This window comes from Primulina tabacum, chromosome 3 (assembly GCF_025594145.1).
Source record: "Primulina tabacum isolate GXHZ01 chromosome 3, ASM2559414v2, whole genome shotgun sequence".
Taxonomy (NCBI): domain Eukaryota; kingdom Viridiplantae; phylum Streptophyta; class Magnoliopsida; order Lamiales; family Gesneriaceae; genus Primulina; species Primulina tabacum.
The window spans coordinates 17,152,299-17,166,361 of NC_134552.1; positions in this window are offsets into that span (position 1 = coordinate 17,152,299).

Here is a 14,063-nt window from a genome sequence, read left to right on the forward strand (position 1 = left end):
TTGACTGAGAAGCAGGCACAGGATGCACATGACGATGTAGTTGCAGGTAACTGTTTTATTTCTGGTTATCCTGCATATGTATTGATAGATACTGGTGCATCACATACATTTATATCTGAGAGGTTTGCATTGAGTCATGCATTACCTATTGAGTCATTGTCTGCGGTAGTGTCTGTCTCTTCCCCGTTAGGGACAGGTTTGATATCGGTGAAGACTGTGAAATCTTGTATACTGCAGTACGATGGGCATACGATTGAGTTAGACTGTATTGTGCTGGGTTTATCTGATTTTGATTGTATTATCGGTATCGATATGTTGACCAAGTACCGAGCTACAGTTGATTGTTTCCACAAGATAGTGAGATTCAGACCTGAGATGGCTGAGGAGTGGAAATTTTACGGTAAGGGTTCTCGAGCTAGAATTCCTTTGATATCTGCGATAAATATGACTCGATTATTGCAGAAAGGAGCGGATGGATTCCTGGTATATTCAGTTGATTTACTGAAGTCGAGGCCATCATTGGCGGACTTGCCAGTGGTGTGTGAGTTTGCTGATGTCTTTCCAGATGAGATTCCATGATTGCATCCGATTCGAGAGATAGACTTCAGCATTGAGTTGATGCTAGGAACCGTTCCGATTTCGAGGGCTCCGTACAGGATGGCACCGATCGAATTGAGAGAATTGAAAGAACAGCTGGAGGATTTACTGGCCAAGGGATATATCAGACCCAGTGTTTCTCCTTGGGGCGCTCCAGTACTGTTCGTGAGAAAGAAAGACGGTTCAATGAGGCTCTGTATCGACTACCGGCAACTGAACAAGGCAACTGTAAAGAATAAATACCCATTGCCTCGCATTGATGATCAGTTTGATCAGTTGCAGGGTTCTTCGGTGTATTCCAAGATTGATCTGAGATCTGGATACCATCAACTGAGAGTCAGGGATTCTGATATCTCAAAGAGAGCATTCAGAACCAGGTATGGACACTATGAGTTTATTGTCATGCCTTTTGGGTTAACGAATGCACCGGCGGTATTTATGGGATTGATGAACCGTGTTTTCCAAAGATATCTGGATGATTTTGTAATCATATTCATTGACGATATATTGATTTATTCAAAGAATATGATTGAGCATGCAGAGCACTTAAGAACTGTGTTACGAATTCTGAGGGCTGAAAAGTTATATGCTAAACTGTCGAAATGCGAGTTTTGGTTGAGACAGGTAGTATTTCGGGGACATATTATATCCGGAGACGGGATATCAGTTGATCCCATTAAGGTTGAAGCCGTGATTTCTTGGCCGAGACCAACATCAGTGCCCGAGATTCGTAGTTTTATGGGTTTGGCAGGATATTATCGTCGATTTATCAAAGATTTCTCCAGTATTGCCAAACGGATTTCACAATTAACTCAGAAGAATGCTCCATTTATTTGGTCAAAAGACTGTGAATCCAGTTTTCAAGAATTGAAAAAGAGATTGACCAGTGTGCCTGTGTTGACGATTCCTTCAGGTACTGGTGACTTTGTCGTTTATTGCGATGCCTCTCACCGAGGATTGGGTGGTGTTTTGATGCAGCGAGGGCATGTTATTGCTTATGCCTCAAGACAACTAAAGCCCCATGAATCTCGTTATCCAATCCATGATCTGGAATTGGCAGCCATAGTCTTTGCATTGAAGATATGGCGGCATTATTTGTACGGTAAGAAGTTTGAGATATATTCTGATCACAAAAGCTTGAAGTATTTGTTTTCACAATCCGAGCTGCATATGAGACAACGAAGATGGCTCGATTTATTGAAATATTTTGATTGTGAAATCAAATATTATCCGGGGAAATCTAATGCAGCAGCTGATGCACTGAGTCGAAAGGTATGTTCTTTATCCTTATCGACTATGGGAATTTCGAATTTGATAAAAGACTGCTGTATATCTGGATTAGCTTTTGAAACAGATTGTCAGCCTCTGAGATTATATGCAATTCGAGCTGAACCAGAATTAATATTGAGAATCAAAGAGGCACAAAAAGTTGATCAGAACGTACAGAATTCGATTGCAATGGTCAGAGCTGGTCATCAATCGGAATATCAGGTTCAAAATGGTATTTTGTATGTGAATAATCGTCTGGTTGTGCCAAATATTTCAGAATTGAGACAGCGAATACTGACAGAAGCGCACAACAGTCGTTTTAGCATTCATCCTGGTGGCAGGAAAATGTATAATGATTTAAAGACACAGTATTGGTGGAAGCAAATGAAATCTGATGTTACTGAATTTGTAGCCAAGTGTCTGAATTGCCAACAGGTGAAGGCTGAAAGAAAGAAACCAGGAGGACTGTTACAGAGTTTGTCGATTCCTGAATGGAAATGGGATCGCATTTCCATGGATTTTGTGACACAGTTACCAAGATCCTCCCGAGGTTATGATGCGATTTGGGTCGTGATTGATCGACTGACCAAATCTGCATGTTTCATTCCATACAAAATGACCTACCAATATGACCAGATGGCCGAATTTATGTACGTGAGGTGGTCAGATTGCACGGAGTGCCGAAGTCGATTGTCTCAGACCGTGATCCTCGGTTTACTTCGCACTTCTGGCAAAGTTTGCAGCAGGCTCTAGGTACGAAGTTACATCTGAGTAACGCATATCATCCACAGACCGATGGACAGTCAGAGCGGACTATCCAAACACTGGAGGATATGCTGAGAGCCGTGGTGCTTGATTTTAACACTAGCTGGCAAGATGCATTGCCACTTTGTGAGTTTTCGTACAATAATAGCTATCAAACGAGTATTGAGATGGCGCCTTTTGAAGCATTGTACGGAAAGAAATGTCGATCCCCTCTTTATTGGGATGATATCTCTGAAGTTCTTGAGATTGGACCTGATATGATCAGAGATATGACGGAAAAGGTGAAATGGATTCAAAAGAAAATGAAGGCAGCACAGGACAGACAAGCCAAATATGCCAACCTCAGACGACGACCGTTGGTATTTGAGACTGGAGACCGTGTATTCTTGAAGATTTCTCCTTTCAGAGGTGTTGTCAGATTTGGCAAGAAAGGGAAATTGTCTCCAAGATATGTTGGTCCTTATGAAATTCTCGAGAAGGTAGGAGATCGTGCCTATCGACTCGCATTGCCGCCTTCATTATCAGGAATACATGATGTTTTTCATGTATCTATGCTGCGGAAGTATCTTCCTGATGAGTCTCACGTTATGCAGCCAGACGAGGCAGAACTTGATGAAAATCTGAGTTATATTGAAAAACCGATCCGGATTATCGATCGTAAAGAAAAACAACTCAGAACAAAAATGATTCCTATGGTGAAAGTTCAATGGACTCGTCATGGCACTGAAGAAGCTACTTGGGAGACTGAATCTGACATGAGACAGGAATTCCAGCACTGTTTCATTGATGTAAATTTTTATTCGACTTTAATTACATTCATTCTTAATGATATGATTTGACAATCTGTGATTTCGAGGACGAAATCGTATCTTAGGGGGGAGAAATGTAATGCCCGAGATGTGATTACTGTAATCTGAAATTGATTAATTGACAGAACTGCAATCAATGAAGGTTTTAGGAGCTCGAGTGATGAATCCGGGCGTAAGTGCATTCAAGTCAAGATGTTGGACAGAACATCTGGCGCCCGAGCGGTAGGAAATAACCGCCCGAGCGCCAATGCACCATAAGAAGAGAATTCGGACAGAAAGTATGGCGCCCGAGCGGTAGTTTTTGACCGCCCGAGCGCCAGTGTATAACAAGAAAATGTTTCGGGCAGAACATGCCGCGCCCGAGCGGTAATTTGCAACCGCCTGAGCGCCGATTGAAATGCTTGAAAACGAGACACGTTTCTCTATCATGCAACGTGTATATATATATATAAATACAAGCTTCAGCATTTGAGAATTAAGAAAAGGGACGAGAGAAAGCTACAGAAATCCTTACGCCTTTATATTTCGATCCGTCCGTCCGATTGTGAATCCGACTTCGGTACTGTGTTCCTATCAACGCAGGCTTCAACTGGACGTAAGTTTATTAAGTTTTGACATGCTTTGAAATTATGTCATTGTCAGAATTGAATAGATTCATATATGATGTTCTTGACATGTTAGACATCATAGAATCGAAGTCAGATTGAGAAACAGACTGATTATGGGATTGTTATGATTTTCTGATTATATTAATTTGAAATCGGACAGATTTGGATTATGAATGAATTACAGATTATATCGGATATGAGTTATGATTTGTAATTGATGTCTGGTGATTTGATATTGACGGGGATACTGAGATTGTGTCGTTATGTCGTGAATTGGATTAAATCAAGATTAATCAGATTCAGTGTTGAATTGAGAATAGAATATTGATATTATGATTCTCGACATGTCGTTTCAGATTTACAGAGATAGTCTTGAGTTTAGAACTGATATTGCTTCAGACCGAGACTACAAACGGAAGGTATAATTCAATGTGGTATTGGGAGATCGACTTGATTCGGTTTAGACTTGAGTTTCCCTAAAGCACATACTTTATTTTATTGCATTGATATTCGCATTGATTTGATTGATATACTTGTTCTCTTGAATTATAGATAGCAGGTATTAGACGAGTAATCTTGTGACAGAAGTGTCTGATAGTGGTGGGATCGCCACGGGCACATTGCACGATGTCACTAGATGGTATAGAAATCTTGGGACAGATGTGCCTGATAGTGGCGGGATCACCACGGGCACATTGCACGATGTCACAAGATAGGATATTGGCGATAGAGCCACAGTCCATGATGGTTAGGTCAGGACACTGGATGTCTGGTTATATCGACGTGGATAGAACTGGAGTCTTTTCTATTACTGTTGGTCGATATAGGAATGCCAACATCTGGAAACCGGGATTCCTAGACTAGGATTGAGTCTAGTCTGAGTCGTGGAGTCACGAGCATTGTCGACAGTTTGATATTGATTATGTTTCAGCTTTTGATATATATTGCTGTTATCTATCCATGCTTCTATGTTTATCATATGATTGCATGTTTCGTTGATTTATACTGGGATTTTATTCTCATCGGAGTTATCCGGTTGTTGTCTTGTTTGTATGTGTACATGACAACAGGTGGGACAGGATCAGGGTCCAGGAGATGAGGAGAGATCGTGATTAGAGTGGAGGCTCCGGACTTGGATTAGAGATAGGGTTGGACACTTGACATTAGTTGTTAAACCGTAGTTGAATAAATGTATGTGGTACAGGATTGGTACTTTATATACTGAGATGTATATATGTTTCTATGTAACTACGTTCCGCATTTTAAAAAAAAAAATTAGACCATGTTTTATAATTGATTAATTAGTCCCAATGATGATTAAGAACTTGATTAGCGTCCGGGTCTCCATATTATCCTTGCCCTTACTGCATTGGTGATAACATGTAAGGTAGGCTCTGAAGATTAGTACTAGAAAATCTTTTTATGTTCATGGTAATTTGACATAGGTTTGGTGCATTAATTTCGTAGTGTTTGAGAGAACTGTTATAGAACGAACCACAAAGTGAGCAAATTCGATCCCAAAACTTCGAACGGGTGTGTTTTAAAAGAGTTAAGGCTACTTCACGGGCAATGCACGTGGTCGAGTTTTCGCAAAAATATAGATTCTTCACCACCTTATCATGACGGCATAGCCATGTGTTGTGAAGATTATAACCATTGCATCTCATACCAATATTGTATTGTGTACTTATGCATAAATTATAGGTTTAAGTTACTATAAAATTCATCTTTTGTAATGCATCTCCAAATGTACTATCAAATCAAATTAAAAAAGGGTTTCACAATATTAAGTAAGAGACCCTTATACCAACCTAATTTTGTTTGACTTTGTGACATCAATTGATTTTTACGTAAATCCATCTGTGAACAAATTCAAATATTCACATTCTCCAATATACAAATTATATATTTAATATAGATGTATCATTGTTATTCAAATAATAATTAAAATTTAACAAAATAATCATAAATCATGTGTATAAAATCAAGTATAACAGCACACAACACGTGCACAAGGTTACTAGTACTAAATTAATATCGGACCACCATTAACCCAAGAATAGTTCTCTTGTGAGACGGTCTCACGAATCTTTATCTGTGAGACGGGTCAACCCTATCGATATTCACAATAAAAAGTAATACTCTTAGCATAAAAAGTAATAATTTTTAATGGATGACCCAAATAAAATACCCGTCTCACGAAATTGATCCGTGAGACCATCTCACAATAGTTTTTGTGTTAGCCCAAAATAAAAAGCACTGTACTAATACCTTAGATACATCTTTACTATATTATAAAGCTTTAGCATGTTATAGAAATTGTTTTGGTCCAACTCCGTTACACCAATGTCGAATTCCATATATAACCCTGAAAATAATTATTGGAAAATAATTATTGCTAACTAACAATTTATGGAAAAAATGACAAAAAATATATTTTTTTTCAAATTTTACTCTACCAACGGTTGTAACTTTCCACTAACATCAAAATTCCTCAACTTCCATTCCATATAATCTCTATTTGTTTTATTCTCATTTTTTTTCTAAATTGCTAATGTTATAGAGTATGTGCCCAGTGAGCCAACTTGTGGTTTGTGCTTTATTGACTCTTATGTAAAAACAATATTTACTTTAATAATATTTTATGATTTATCCAATTATGATATTTACTTTATATGTATACCCCTGCAAGCTCCATAGGTAAAGTCTTTGAATATACAATAAGTACCATGACGTCTGTTTTTCAACGTAAGATAATGAAACTTATTAAGAAGCGTAATGTATATTCTAAATGGTTCATAATCGATTCAACCGCATAAAATAAAGATAAAGATCGCTTGAGATTGACACTAGCATCTGTGATTTAAACACCATGTTTTATTGGTAAGGGCATGAATATAAATACGTGATTATTTGTGTTGCACTAAACAACTTTCCATCGTACTTTCCAAGTAGTTATCATTTATCGAATAGAATAGTCTGCAATTATGACTATACATCATTAGTCATTTGACCCGAGACAAAGTGGAGGCTCTATGTACTAGCATGCGACTCCATTGAAGGTCATCAGGTGGCGAAGTTGGTGTAGTTTTGAAATACATAAGAGTCAATGCATTTTAGTCGGGATTTACCGCTAACTTACCGGTGAAGATAACCTATGTGAGCTAATTAGTTATAGTGCAAGAAATCTTTGGCTAGAGTAAAACATGTGTATTTTGGAAAAGTGTTTCCTCGGTTGCACATATCATGTCACTATTATTACTCAAAGATACATCACATCGTTATCGAATTCATTTGCAACTCTTGATCCAATGGTTGCATATTCGATCAGGATATATGGATTGAAGAGACTGTACTGCACGCTAACTATAACTTAAGGTTATTGCAGACACTATTAGTGATACCTAGAGGATCGTGAGGTGATGCTACTAGACACTATTACCATGATATGATGGGTGCAACCAGAATTGAGTTTTGACGTTATTAATCAAAGGGTTGATGAAAAGAATGAGGCTAATTAGGGTGAGCCCGAATAACAATAAATGTTGTTCTGAATCACATGAAGTTGTGAACCCACGGCTAGCTATATCTCTGAACTATTGAGGGTCACATATGTATTGAATTCTGTGTTCCGTTGAGATAGTTGAATTCAAGAAGTTGAATTTGGTAACTATAATTTGATGGAGATCAAACAGATTGCTTGTAAAGGATTTTATAAGTAAATTCTATTATTGGAAGTTAACTTAACTGTTAATTAAGTGAAGAGAGTGGAAATGCATATTTTTGTGAATGAGTTTACAAAATTGGAAACTGCCAAAATGGTTAAGTGGAAATTTTCGGCCTTCAAAATTTTTATTTTTCATTTATGAACGAGATTTGTACTCTCCATACAATGACGTTGTCTGATCGTCGATCGGATTATAATGAGTTCACAATTATTTATTTATAAATTTAGAATATACTAATTAAATAATAAATTAGTAGTAGTGACTACTATATATAAGATTCTCATGACATATTCTAGAAGAGTTTAGAATTAATTTATTAATTAATTAAGTAATTAAATAATTATTAGTTAATTATACTATATCATGTATTGTCAAAAATTGATAATATTTAATTAATCATGATATTATCAAAAATTGAAAATATAGCATGAGATCATGATTCATCCATGGATTAAATGATAAGATTGAAGAATCATAATACAATTCTAACTTGTAGAAGTTATAGTTAGATCAAAAAACCTAGTAGAGTTTTGACTAATAAATATATAAGTTAGAATACTATTAGGATTTTAACTTAAGAGTATTCAAAAGATTCTAATTCTAGAGTCCTAGTATGATTCTAAGTCAATCCATAAAATCTATAAATATAACATTGAATATCATATTTCAGATGCTATAATTTTCTTCTCCCTCACTTGACAAAAATGGCCAATCCCTTTCTTAGAAGCCCAAGACCGTGACTCCACAGACCGCCGCATGATTTTGAATTCCGTCGACCTAATCTCGATGCAAATTTCATGTGGATTTCTAGAACAATCTACATGAACATAGTCTCTGTTTGCGAGTATGATTGAGGCGATTGAAGAAAGTTCACAGGGATTTACAAGAAGAGCTATTACCGCCTAAACACTGGAATAATTGGAGCCGGTGTTAAATATGCGAAGGTAAATTAAACTAATTCATATGATGACAAAAAACATTTTGAACGTCAAAACAAAAATATTAAAACTTCCACTACATCTTGAGTACGAGGACACGATATGCCAATAACAAATGCTAGAAACTTTAATTTTATTCATTCGTTTATTTTTTTCTAAAAAGAAAATATTCATGTATTTATACTACACACATCGTGTGTTCTCGGTTACTAGTATATCATTAAAAGTTATCTCCAAATAATGTAGAAGGATGAATAAAACGGCTCATTCTATATTATAATTATCAATAAATTTATCTCCAAATAATGTAGAAGGATGAATAAAACGGCTCATTCTATATTACAAATTATCAATAAATATATTTATTTATTGGAAGTTTATTAGTATGTAAGAAATTGCCATGATCATATACAAAAATTAAATATTATGGATAAAAGAAAATCCAATAAATCTATCATGCATGAGAGGTCATATTTGTTGTATACATGAATTAATATAATATTAGAGAAATCATTAATGATCCAATTTAATATTATGTAATTATATTAGCCATTGAAATCTCCAGTTTATTAGTTATTAACATAATTAGTTTGATTTGTGTAATTTTATCAATTGTTTTCCATGCAATTTTGTATATTTATCCAACAGCTGTGGATGGAAAATGTAAGGCCCGAGATTTTAATTACGGTAATCTGAGATTAATCTGAAATGATTTATTGATTAATTGATATGATTATAGACAGAAAAGATCAGACCGGGAGAGCCGAAAGAAGATTTGACATGAGGTGCAAGAAGAGTCCCCACGCACATGCGCGACATGTATGGGGGCACATGCGCGAGGAAGACAGAACCATGCGCGCACATGCGCGACTTAGATTCGCGCATATGCGCGAGAGGTTCAGAGAGTTGGGCGCACATGCGCGACCTCAATACGCGCACATGCGCGGAACGTCCAGAGAGTTCGGCGCACATGCGCGGCAGAAGGCGCTCATATGCGCGAATGGTGAAGGCACGAGACAGTAGGTCTCGCGCATATGCGCGACTTATGTGCGCGCATATGCGCGAGCAGTCCGATAGTTTGGATAAGGCTTCCGGCGCATATGCGCGGCCTTGTGCGCGCATATGCGCGCGACATGCAGATTAAAAATCAGCCACGTTTAATTGGCATGAGATTTGATATATATATAAGAATTGCACGTCTATCCCTCACAAAATTCAGAAAAGGGTCGAAGCTTTGGAGAGAAAAATCCTTACGCCTTTTAGATTTGTGATTGTGAGAAATCCGTCCGTCTGTTTTTGAATCTGACTTAAGTACTGTGTTCCTATCAACGCAAGCTACAACTGGACGCAAGTTTTGTTACGTTTAGATACGATTTGAAATTATGATGTTGTCAGAATTGAATAGGAATCATATATGGTGTTTCTAATACAGTGGACATCGTTTAATCGAAGTCAGATTAAAGAACAGACTGATTATGTAATTGTTATGATTTTTGGAATTGATTAATTGAGATTCGATATCAGATTTATATTGTTATTGAAATTGTGAGTTGCACCGATATTAATTATGAGTTCTGGTATTATATCTATGGTGTTGGAATTGACGGGGTTATCAAGACTGTATGGTTATGCCGTCGAAACATCCGTAAATTGATATTGATCAGACTCGGTATTGGTTGAGATGGTATTGTGGTATCATATGTCGATTGGCATTGATCAGATTATGTTTTGATTTGAGTATTAATCAGAACAGGTTTTGAACTGAGTTATATACTGATATAGTATCTATTCGATTGTCATTATCAGATTGGGTATGGACATAGTTGAATTCGGGACTTCGTCTTCGTCAGACCGAGAAGATAAATGTATAAATTATTGTTGAGTTGGGATTGCACAACTCGAGTGAGGTTTGGCTCGAGTTTCCCTAAATCACATACTTTAACTTATTGTATTGATTTGATTGATGTACTTGTTCTCTTGATTTATAGACAGCAGGTATTAGACGAGTAATCTTGTGACAGAAGTGCCTGATAGTGGTGGGATCGTCACGGGCACATTGCACGATGTCACAAGATAGTGTATTGGCGATAGTGCCAAAGTCTGTCACCGGATGATTGGCTATCGATGTGGATAGAATTGTAGTTTCTTCTATTACTGGTGATCGGTACCGTATCGATGTGGATAGAATTATAACTTCTTCTATTACTGATGATCGATATTATATCGATGTGGATAGAATAGGAGTTTCTTCTATTACTGGTGATCGATATTATACCGATGTGGATAGAATTCAAGCTTCTTCTATTACTGGTGATCGATACCCTATCGACGTGGATAAAACTGGAGTCTTTTCTATTACTGTTGGTCGATATGGGAATGCCAACTTCTGGAAACCGGGATCCCTAGACTAGGATTGAGTCTAGTCTTAAATGTGAAGTCATGAGTCTAATTGACAGTTTATATCGAGTTATGTTGATTATGTTCCTGAATATGGTACATGATGAATTATGTTCCTGATGATGGTACATGTTTAGAATAGGATTTATTCTTGATATGGATTTATATTCTGATTTGAATACATGTTAGACATATCTGTTATATGCTGTTACATTGTTTTTATGATTGCATGTATACATGATTTATACTGAGAATGTAATTCTCACCGGAGTTATCCGGCTGTTGTGTTGTTTGTATGTATGCATGGCAACAGGTGGGATAGGATCGGGGTCAAGAAGAGAACGAGGCTGGACTAGATAGCGTGGAGATCCAGGCTTCGAAGCAACTTAGGATTCAGCACTGATATATAGTTGAACCTAGTTGAATTCTTGTAGATAATACAAGATTTATATGTTTATGTTTAGTATGTAATCTGAATTGAATTACATTACGTTTCCGCTTTGTATTTAAAAAAAATTTAGACCCGGTTTATTATATAATTGTTTGAATTATTCCTAAAGACGATTAAGGAATGAATTAGCGTCCGGGTCCCCACAGAAAAGATGAGCAATTAGTAGTGATTCTTGAAACATACAAAATCATGCTCATATCTAATAGTCAACTTCTTATATAAATGTCAATAATGAACTTTACAGATATAATTTGCAAAAGAAAAAGATCTGAAAATATTCAAATAATTCACAACTAAATCAACATAATCCATTGACCACCTACCATGCACTCTATATATATACACATCAATGTCACAACAAAACACCACACAACCAAAAAAAAAAGAAACCAAAAAATATAATGGAGTTTTCAATCAACAAAACCATCTTCCTCTTCGCGTTGATACTCGTCATCGACAGGTCTTTCTTCTATAAACCAGTAGATGCTACTGCACTCGAAGACGTATGTCGTAAGACATTCGACCAGGATTATTGTTTAACCAATTTCGGGTCGAGTTCGAGCACGAAAACGGCTCCCATCCCAGCCCTGGCAAATTTAGCCATCGAAAATGTGATAGATAACATGAACATGACTCGAATTATGATCAATTTCCTCTTATATTTCACAACTGATCCTCAACTCCACAATGTAGAAACCGAGTGCAATAATTTTTATGTTCCTGCTTTCTCTTCCATAGTATCATCAGCATCCTATAATCTGAATCATGGGCAATATCGCCAACTCGGTCAGCAGGCTACGCAAGCGTTTAACGCTGCCGATCAATGTCAGAAAGCTTATGCTACTCTCTTCAAGACGGCCCCTTTCGAGACATATATTTATAATTTGAAACGTCTATCTAATATTCTTGAGGTTATTGCTGATGACTTCTTATAAGTTCCGGGGGAAAGAAGTTTGATAAGGTGTTTCCAACATTGTAATAAACTCAAACATAATTGAATAATCAAAATAAAAATGTTGAAAAGTTATCATAGATATGTTGCCATTTATTCTAGATAATGCATTAAAAAATATTTTGATACCCTAACTATTGGTTAATTGAAAAATTGACATATGAACTATTGTAAATGACTTAATTGGTACATAATTCAACTAAATAAAAAATTAACCTTAACTTAAATTGTTTTTTATTCCAATAATAATAATAAATTATTATTATTATTATTATTATTGTTATTATTATTATTATATTAAATTAGATATATATTTTTTTAATTTTTTTAAAAAAGTATTTATTTTAAAATTATATTATGATAAATAAGTATAGTACTCTTTGTATTAAAATATTAAATTATTAATTAATACAAATATATCTCGATAAATTATATACTCGAATATAAATATTTTAGACAAATTTATAAATATATAAAATAATATTATAGTTATATGTTAATAAATTAAAATTCAATAAATATATCATATATACCTCTAAAATATATTTTTATATATTGATAAAACATAATAAAACAAATATATGTTGTGGGAGCCCAGTTGTGTTGATGTCAGACGATGGAAGCAACCTAATCACAATTTTATTTATTTTTTTAAATATGGCACTGATTTTTTAAGAAATCAGAAAAAAAAAATTAAAATAAAAAAAAATCTCCTGAAAAAGTCTACACTCGGTGTCAGGAAAACTGACACTGTGACATGTGAATATCATTCAATATCTTGATTTGTGTGATTCCAACAACCAAAAGTTTATTCACTTTGTTTGGAAATTTCAAATAAGCTTCGTGGTTTTTTCGAGTTGAACTTTAATTTAAATATATGATATTTATTTGATTTTTATTAATTATAATATAATTTAATCAATAAAATAATCTTGAAAATTAAAATGTATATCTAGTTGAATTTAATAAAAAAATATTTGGACTTGAAAGCAATTTAAATTAGGGTTAAAATTGATTTTTCATGTAGATCATACATCATTTAAGTCATTTACAATAGTTAATTTACCAATTTTTCAATAAACCAATAATTCACGTGCCAAAATACTTTTTAATATTTAGATAATTGACTTTAAAAAGATTTATTTGTAAAGTTTTTAGAAATGATTTGGTGAATCCATTATGTGACGATCATGGAATTATGATGAGCTAAATTCACGCAAAAAGGGAAACATGGAGAAAGTTATCTTGAGATAATATCTTGTAGTATATATTAAAGTTGAGGAGATCTTCTATCGGGTTGGTGTCTATGATAATCCGACATTGTGCTAAGGTCTTGTGAACCATTGTCGACAAGCGGAGATCAATTTGAATCGAGGTAGTTTTTTAGTCTCCCGGCCTCCAAATGCTCAGGGGCCTAAGGTCCAAACTATCAAGAAATTTGTCTTTTATACTCCTTCCTCTGGATCTGGAGGGGTATTTCGTTTTGGGAAGAAGAAGTTCTAGTGTGAACATTGCGGGAAGAATCACTCGTCTGATAAATACCGAAGAG